Source organism: Oxyura jamaicensis, unplaced genomic scaffold, assembly GCF_011077185.1.
Source record: "Oxyura jamaicensis isolate SHBP4307 breed ruddy duck unplaced genomic scaffold, BPBGC_Ojam_1.0 oxyUn_random_OJ61550, whole genome shotgun sequence".
NCBI classification, from domain to species: Eukaryota; Metazoa; Chordata; class Aves; order Anseriformes; family Anatidae; genus Oxyura; species Oxyura jamaicensis.
Genome location: NW_023307151.1, coordinates 523 through 9413, shown reverse-complemented (window position 1 = coordinate 9413; position 8891 = coordinate 523). Strand labels below are relative to the sequence as shown.

General features: G+C 49.5%; 1 long non-coding RNA gene across 1 annotated transcript; it reads left to right on the top strand.

Annotated features, from left to right (window-relative positions):
* The first annotated feature begins 4770 nt into the window (after positions 1–4770).
* LOC118158929 lies at positions 4771–7805 on the top strand. Its single transcript, XR_004746950.1, has 3 exons — positions 4771–5117; positions 7393–7582; positions 7671–7805. It is a non-coding gene; the product is annotated as an uncharacterized LOC118158929 (long non-coding RNA).
* Positions 7806–8891: the final 1086 nt, after the last annotated feature.

Below are 8891 nucleotides of genomic sequence, written 5' to 3'. Positions count from 1 at the left end.
TGAGCGAACGGCTGTGTGCTGTTTAGCTGCCAGCCGGGTTAAACCACAACACCCAGCTATGCAGGTGAACTCCACGGCAACTGCTCTTTCACTTCCCCACCTACAAGGAAAAGGAGGAGAAAATATGATTAAAAGATCTCAAGGGTTGAAGTAGAACAGGAGGCCACCCACCAAATAGCATCATGGGCACCAATTATCATCACAGGCAAGACAGACAGCATAATTTATTGCCTTTCATCAGTGGACTACAACAATGAGGAACTACAAGCAAACTAAAAACACCATTACCCCTATCCACACTGTTCTACCTTCTTCCCCTGTGTAGAATAGGAGAATGGGGATTGCAGTCAGTCCATGGCACTTGTCTCCACTGCTCCTTGACAGTAAATCTCTGCCCCCGCATCCCTCCCATGGGATGCCCTCCTTCCCGAATGGATCGTGTGTAGGGCCCAAAGGATTGAGATAATTACAGATATGACAGGATCGTGTTAAAATAAAACTGTTACCAGCATTATGTCTGCTTCATAGTTGCTGACCACAATGTTTATTTTCGTTTTTATCTTTGTGTAGTAGTTGTTTAGTCTCAGAACTGTGTTGGATAACACATTACACACTGTGTGTTCCCTGTTGTGCTGTCTATCATTTTGGGGGGCTGGTTTATGGTTATTAGTTTACTGCCTAACACTGCCTTATGTTATGCTAAAATTGCTGGTCATGAGACTAATCTGGTAGTTGTAGTCAGCATTGCTGTCACCTCCATACTTGAGGACCCTTCTCTCAGAAGCTATTCATAATTAACAGTCTTTACCTTTTCTCCTTGGGGAGACAATCTATGGGATGGATGAGGGGGGACACTTCTCCCCACTTCTTCACTCTCCCTTTCTCCTTCACCCCCCCCCCCCCCCCTTTCTCCTCCAGGCCTATTACAATACCTCTTCAAAACTTTAAATATCCTTGGGATATTGTTCAAACCAGCCTCTACCTATTGGTATGTCTCCTGAACGTGTTTCAGGTTTTGTTTAAGGTTAGGGTAAACTATTTCAGAATTTCACACAAAGATCTGCCCTGAGGCAGGATAATTATGAGTGACAGGGAGTGTGGGAGGATATGGGCAGGCACCTAGATCTGTGGGCACCTGCAGTGCCTTGGAACGTCGCCCCTGAACAAGTGCAGAATTCTAAGAAACTGGCAGAATGCTTGAAAAAGGAGTGTCATCATCCTGGCAATTCCAAAGAGACAGAAATCACTGCAATGTGCTGGGGCTTGGCCTATGCTTACCACGTTGCAATCTACACAACTCCAGTCCCTGCAAATGGAGCTGAGAACCAGCCTGTGCCTCTATCAGTCATACATATACATGAGAAGAAACGAGACAAAATCAGCTTGTTTCGCAAGGAAAGAAGCTCCTACTCATACAGGGAAGGAGGAAGAAGAAAAGGCAAACTACTCCAAAGCAGGGCCATCATAGAAAAAGTAATAAAGGGAAACAAAAGGAAAAATCTTCCTCCTCAACTGTATGAAACATTATCTCAGCTATTAGGAGTAAATGTCCCTCTGCTAAAGAGAGGGGGTTATAGTGGGTAGACACCACGTGCCACCCTGTGGTTTTACCTGTATTGCTGTGGAGATAACATGAGCAATTGGGATAGGAAATCCACTTTAACCCTAGGGACACCAATAGATGAGATGTAAAGAAAAACAATGGAAAAAAAGGGGTTCTTCTGGGAAAATTGCTGCTCCAGTTTCCATTGAGCAGTTCCCCACACAGAGTAATGAATACTATGACCAGGACTAGAGGGGCTCAGCCTCCCACCAGGGGGAGGAAAGGGACAATTGCCTTTATTGGCCTTGGTAGATTTGGTGGACTTGGTACGTCAGGCCACAGGAGCGTAAGACTCTAATGGACACCAGTGCACAGTGTACCATGATGTCATCAAGCTAGAAAGGGGCAGAACCCATTTGTGTTTCTGGAGTGACAGGGGGATCCCAAGAGCTAACTGCGTTGGAGGCCAAAGTCAGCTTAACTGGGAATGACTGGTAGAGAACCTCACTGGGACTCCAGGCAGCCTTTTCACAGACTGCTTCAGGAGAAGGTATTCCAAGGAACCAAAAAGGTACTAGTGAGCTTTTATCATAGCTGTCTTGCAGATGGAAGACTTGAAACAGTTGTCTGCCTTGCCCAGTCTCTCACAGAGACTCCCCACTTATATTGTGGAGGTGCTGAGGGTTGAAGTGCCAATCTCTGCCAAAATCATGTACCAGCGGCAATATTGCACCAACCAAGACTCCCTGATTGCCATCCATAAGCTGACTGATTGACTGGAGAGCCAAGGAGTGATCAGCAAAACTTGCTCACCCTTTAATAGTCCCATATGGCCACTGCAAAAGTCTGATGGAGAGTGGAGACTAACAGTGGACTACTGTGTCTTGAAAGACGTCACATCAACTTCAATAGATGATCAATATTCTTCTCTCCTTATTGTCTTAGCTCCAAGAGCATTTAAATGATCACTTACAGCATCTGAACAGATTTCTTCCTGGGACCATAAGAAACTTTGCTCTGAGAACTTTGCTGGGTGTTTCAGGGTAATGTCCACGTGTAGTAGGGGAGAGGGATAGAGTCCCATCATAGCAGAACTGCCAGGAAGCAGCAGGGTTTGGTCTGTCCAGAGCTGGTCTCATTCCTTTTCCACACGCTCCTTCTGAGCCTTTCCTGTTGCTGTAAGCCTGTGTAGACACAGCTGGCCTCCAGAACAGCATTTCCATCCCATAAAGCGATTGTGCTCAGGATAGTGCCTGAGGGCTCAGGTCTTCCTTCAGTTGCTGTCAAGAAAATTGCAGTCCAGAAATGGACTACAAAGAGGGACCTGGCATTCCTTTTCTTCTGGGGATCATAAGGAACCAGACCAGAATGCTCTCTTGGCACCCTGGGATGCAGACACTAGGGTGCCATGAACTGTTACAGGTGTAGTTTGCAAAATAACCATTGATTTTATCCCCACCCACCACCTGTTATACCCCTGGAGAGTCCAGCCTCAAGGCACAAATAGGCCGGGAGACCTTGCTGGTGAGAGCTGAGTTCATGTGGGGATGTCCATGACACAGCAGAGTAGGTTTCTCCTATTGAGGCATGGAGTATGAGGATGGGACGACCTTAAAGATAAGGGAAGAAAAGACTTCATACACACAGATAATAGAACCAGCAAGAACTGGCTGGGACTGCTCAAGTCTGTAAAAGAAAGGAAGGGTCAGAAATATAGCAGGGAAGAAGACTTCTGGCCTTCATCAAAAGACCATGCCATACAGCAACCTGAGGACTCTGGTGCACATGCGAATAGGGGTGGGAACCTATGTTAATAATTCTTCAGAGACCTAATGAATATGCAAGAAACGTACTGGGAATTGAGATGGGTATGTGTATATCCCATTAATATAAGCACACTGGCAGTAACCCTTGGTGTGTGTGTTAGGTGGAGTGATCCCCCACACAGCCAGCGCTGTGATAAAGAATACCTGCTTAGTAACTCTGGCTATTGAGTTTTCACTGTCTCACTATGACGTGACTTCTTTTGCTCTGCTGACTACCTCTATATGCTGCCCTGAACAAACTGACTAGGGACAGATTCAGTTGTCCTACATGTGGCATCTGCTGTCATTTTAGCTGGCCAAAGGAATGTCCTACCACACTCCAAGAGGAGCCACCTCCAATTTCACCAGAAGTTTGCATCTGAACAGCTCCTGCCTGTCCTCTATCTCAACTCAGGAGCAGTAGTGGCTCACTAATTGGCATTAGTGAGGTACCTCCTGTGGTGGTTTTACCGTGCTAGGCAGTTGAACACCACAACCGCTCTCTCACTCCCCCTCCTCAGATGAGGAGGGGAAGAAGTAAAGGAAAGAACAACTCACGGGTTGAGATAAGGATGATTTAATTAAAAAGGGGAAATATATATATATATATAATTAAGGAAATATTATTATTAATTAAACAATTCAACTAAAGGGAAAAAAGGGAAAGGGGAAAAGGGAGGGGGAAAGGGAATAACTAAACAAAACAAGTAAAGGCTATGTGGAAGTGCAGAGGAAATAAATTACTCTCTACTTCCCACAAATGAGCGATGCTTGACCACGTCCTTGAAGCAGGGCCTCAACGCACGTAGCCAGTGTTCGGGAGGAGGACAGACGTTTTCGCAACGAGAGCCCACCCCTCCCCTCTTCTTCCTTTTTCCACCTTTTATTGCTGAGTGTGACATCATATGGTATGGAATATCCCTTTGGTTGGTTTAGGTCAGCTGCCCTGGTGATGTTTCTTTCTCACTTTTTGCCCACCCCCTAGGAGGGTCAGAGAGAGTCCTGATGCTGTGCCAGCACTTCTCAGCAGCAGACACAACACTGGTGTGATACCACTGCTGTTCTAGCTACAAGTGCAGAGCGCAGCACTGTATGGGCTGCTGCAGGGAAAGTTAACATCCCAGCCAGACCCAGTACACCTCCCATGCAGGTGCCTGTGTAGTGTACACCTGACTTAAGGCCAGAGAATTCTCAGAACCTGTGGGTCTGTGGCAGGCATGGGAGGGAGGTGAGCCCCCTTCCAATCCCAGGCCTAAAACCCAGTATGATATGCCTTGACTGACTATGCTGAATCCCTTCCCTAAGCAGGTGGTAAAGGAGTTCCTTCTGTGACCCTGGCTGGGTGTCCCATAAATAACTAGGACATGAAGATGTGATTGTCCGTGTTTTTCATCCAGGAGAAATGACCTTGTTGTGAAGAAGTGTCTGTGCCCAAGTGAGGGAGGGAATCCCAGGGATTCCTTCAGGCTGTTTCCCAGCAGGTTCCCCTGTAGCCCCAGGGCCATGGGCAGGGAGCCTGGTGGGGGGCAGAGCAAGGGAGGCCTTGGGCTGGGCCTCTGCTGCTGAGCTGGGCCAGGCTCCTGGGCCCAAGGGGAGCTCCTGGCAAGCGGGCAGTGCTGCAGAGACACAGCTCTGCCCAGGAGCAGCTCCTCTGCACAGCGCAGCAGGGCTGAGGGCACTCCCTGCACAGACACAGTGGTTAAAGGCAGGCAGAAGTGGCAGGATGCACAGAGCTCACTGAGGGAGAACACTTCCCAGCCCTGACCCCGGTAAGTCTCTGGCTGGAGGGCAATGCAGCCGCAGGTCCTGGAGGAAGGAGAAGCCGGGGGTGCAGGCAGGGGTGGCCAGGGCTGTGGTGCAGAGCTGGGTCCCTGCTGTGCCCCAGGAGCTGTGTGCTGGGGCAGGGCCTCTGCCGCCTGCCAGGCTCAGCACTCAGCCTGCCCGGGGAGTTGCCCAGGGCACTGCGGGGAGAAGCTGCAGGTGGAAGGAGCCTCCCCGTCAGGGCAGGGTCCTGCCGCTGGTGGGAAGCTGCTGCCTGGGGCAGCCTGCTCACAGCCCCATAGCACAACCAGGATGTATCCAAGGGACTTTGCAAGAGCTGGGTCAAGGCAAGGGATTTCCGCTTCAGTCTCAGCTTTCTTGAGCCTCGTGAGCTTTCAGCTTTCTCTTCTTTGGCTCTGTGGGAATAGAAATAGGAGGAATAGAAGGAATACTTCCCAGATGAGGCTGACACTCCTAAGCCATACCACTGAGGGTTACAAGGACCCCAGCAAATCCCTTTCCTGCCCCTCAGCTCCACCACCACACGTGCAGTGTCAGCAGGGTCTGTGTGACCTGGTCTCTAGGACGTGTCCCCAACCAGCTGCCCCTGGGCAGAGCCCTGCTGCCAGCAGGTGTCTGCAGGGCAGAGCTGAGCACCCAGCGGGTGGGATGGGGGCTGTGGCCTGCAGGCAGGAGGTGTGTGGACAGAGACCCAGCTGCAGGCAGGGACAGCTGCAGGCAGCAGAGCCATGGGCAGGGAGTGAGAGGGAGCTACTCCCAGAAGCAACATGGGTGCCCAAAAATTTGGGCACCTGCCCTGCCGACGGCCTTCTTCATACAAATTCATTAGCTTCTTTTCTCATCTAATAATGTCATAAATTTCCTTTTAACTCACTAGAGGTCTGGGGGTGAGACTTTGTTTGCAGCTCAAAAACTGGTGATGATGTTCTTATCTCTCAGATACGCTACGAATAAAAGGCATCCATGTTCCCTCCTAACTGTCGGGTCTCTGGGAAATGCTGTGTGTGGGGAAGGAGCTGATTCTCCCTTAAGGATACCACATCTAAGTGAATTTGACTCTTTACATGGGGCTTGTGCTGGGTGGCGTGTGTCCATGCACGAGGGCACAACTCTGCCCTAGCAGCTCTATGTTATCTAGCAGCCCCATGGAGAAGACATGTCAGTCCTAAGGCCATAGAAATGATGCTGAATGGTTGTATATGGGCAGCTGCTATGATCCCTCTATGTCCGTGGTGAAGAGCAGAGAGCTGAGATCCTCCTCACGTATGATGAGATGGGTGAGGGTTTAAGAGATGTGCTACCTGAAAATGGATTCCTGTGCTCTCAGCAGCATTAAGGTTCTCAGAGGAACACCTGAGTGTGACCATCCTCCAGAGGTGCCCGCACAGGGCAGAGACCAGGACTGACTGATACAACTGCTGTCCTCACTCTGTCCTGAGGTGTGGGAGATCAGTCAGAAAGTATGTGGAGTATATTAGATACAGAGATGAAGTGAAAAAAGGAAAAATGCAGAACGAGGCGAAAGTCACGTAGCTTGAAGATAAAGGAGGTACAATTGGGGGATAAGAAGAACAAAAACAACAGGTGGAGTCTGCCCTGTTGCTCATCAGTACACGCAAAGGAGATATGGATGCCGCGCAATCGCCTTGTGAACAATAAATAATGGCTAATGAGCAAGCTTTGCCAAGTCGAGTGATAAAAGCCTGTAGATATGCTAAGTATCTACTATCTTATATAGATAAGTAGATGGGTTGGACAATAAAGTTGCTTCAGCTCCGCACCCGCCTGGAGTCGTGTCGTTCATTCCCTTCACTGAGGGACGGTCCCTTTGCCTTGCGGGACCTCCAAGATTTCCACGGGTGGGCAGGACAAATGCCAAGGATATATACCTAAAAGGATCGCTTAGATAAGATTTGGAAACTTTAAAAAGCACACAGTCTGGATGGTGGGTTTTCACAAGAACACGGAGTTAGTGTGAATTTGCAGCAAGCATGCTGAAAATAGTTTGATATCTCATCTGTATTTAATCCAAGAACAGCCCATGTTCTCATTTACCTAACTGTGGAGAGCAGGACTGCCTCCCCTTGAACCTTTCTCATCCCAGTGGCCCCATGAACCAGCACCAACCACAGCTCATGAAAGGGACCTGCAAAGGTGTTCCTGAAAGGGGAGAGGCAGTCTGGGAGCTTTGTACAAGAAATGGAGTAGGTTTGTTTACAGAGTTCTGTCCTAATATTTTCCTGTTTTTTCCTCCTCATACAGCTCTCCATACCCAGATTACTTCCCTCACTCTGATCTCAAGGACAGAGTCGTTGCCTCACAGGACCCACAAGATTTCACCTGGAGTGCAGCAGAAATGCCAAGGAAAGAGTCCCCTGCTTCCAGCAGCACCCTCTGGCAGCACCAACCAGAGCTCTAGCAAGGCACCTGCAGCAGAGGTTTTCCTGAAAGTGTAGCAGAAGTTTTGAGGTGTAACAAGCAATAGAGTATGTTTTGCTCACATGGCCTAGCTTAACCTTTTGTTGTATTTTCCTCCTCAGACAGGTCCCCAGGCCCAGAGGAATTAAATGTCAACAGCAGCTCCATCACCAAGTTCCTCCTGCTGGCCATTCACAGACACACGGGAGCTGCAGCTCCTGCACTTCGGGCTCTTCCTGGGCATCTACCTGGCTGCCATCCTGGGCAATGGCCTCATCCTCACAGCCGTAGCCAGTGACCACCGCCTCTACACCCCCATGTACTTCTTCCTCCTGAACCTCGCCCTCCTCGACATGGGCTGCATCTCCACCACTCTTCCCAAAGCCATGGCCAATTCCCTCTGGGACACCAGGGCCATCTCCTATGCAGGAAGTGTTGACCAGGTCTTTTTCTTTTTTTTCTTTTCAGCAGCGTATTATCTTCTCACTGTCATGGCCTATGACGCCTACATAGCCATCTGCAAGCCCCTGCACTACGGGACCCTCCCAGGCAGCAGAGCTTGTGCCCAGATGGCAGCAGCTGCCTGGGGCAGTGGGGTTCTCCATGCTGTGCTGCACGCTGCCAATACAGTTTCACTGCCCCTCTGCCAAGTTAATGCTGTGGACCAGTTCTTCTGTGAAATCCCCCAGATCCTCAAGCTCTCCTGCTCAAAGTCCTACCTCAGGGAAACTGGGCTTCTCATATGTAGTAGTGTTCTGTTTTGGGGGTGTTTTGCTTCCATCATGCTGACATTCTTTATCTTCTCCTTTCTTAAACAGGCCTTCCTATCTCTAAGCCCTTGGTCACAGTCCAAACCATAAGGTTGATTTGATCTGGTTCTTGGGGTCCCAGGGGCTCCTGTTATCTGGAGGCCTAAGCGCAGCACAGGCACAATGCATCACAAATGTAGCACATATAAACAATGAGTGTTGCCTGTATATTCATTCTTAATCAATCACTGTCTAATTTCTAATCCCATGGTTCACCTGGGCATCTACCTGGCTGCCCTCCTGGGCAACGGCCTCATCCTCACTGCCATAGCTTGCAACCACCGCCTCCACACCCCCATGTACTTCTTCCTCCTCAACCTCGCCCTCCTCGACCTGGGCTGCATCTCCACCACTCTTGCCAAAGCCATGGCCAATTCCCTCTGGGACACCAGGGCCATCTTCTACATGGGATGTGCTGCACAGGTCTTTTTCTTTTCATGAGGAGTATTTTATTCTCACTGTGTAGGTAGTTAGGGTCTGGCGGCCAGAAGATATCATGCTGTACGGATGGATAGAGCCCCTCCCTTGATAGGC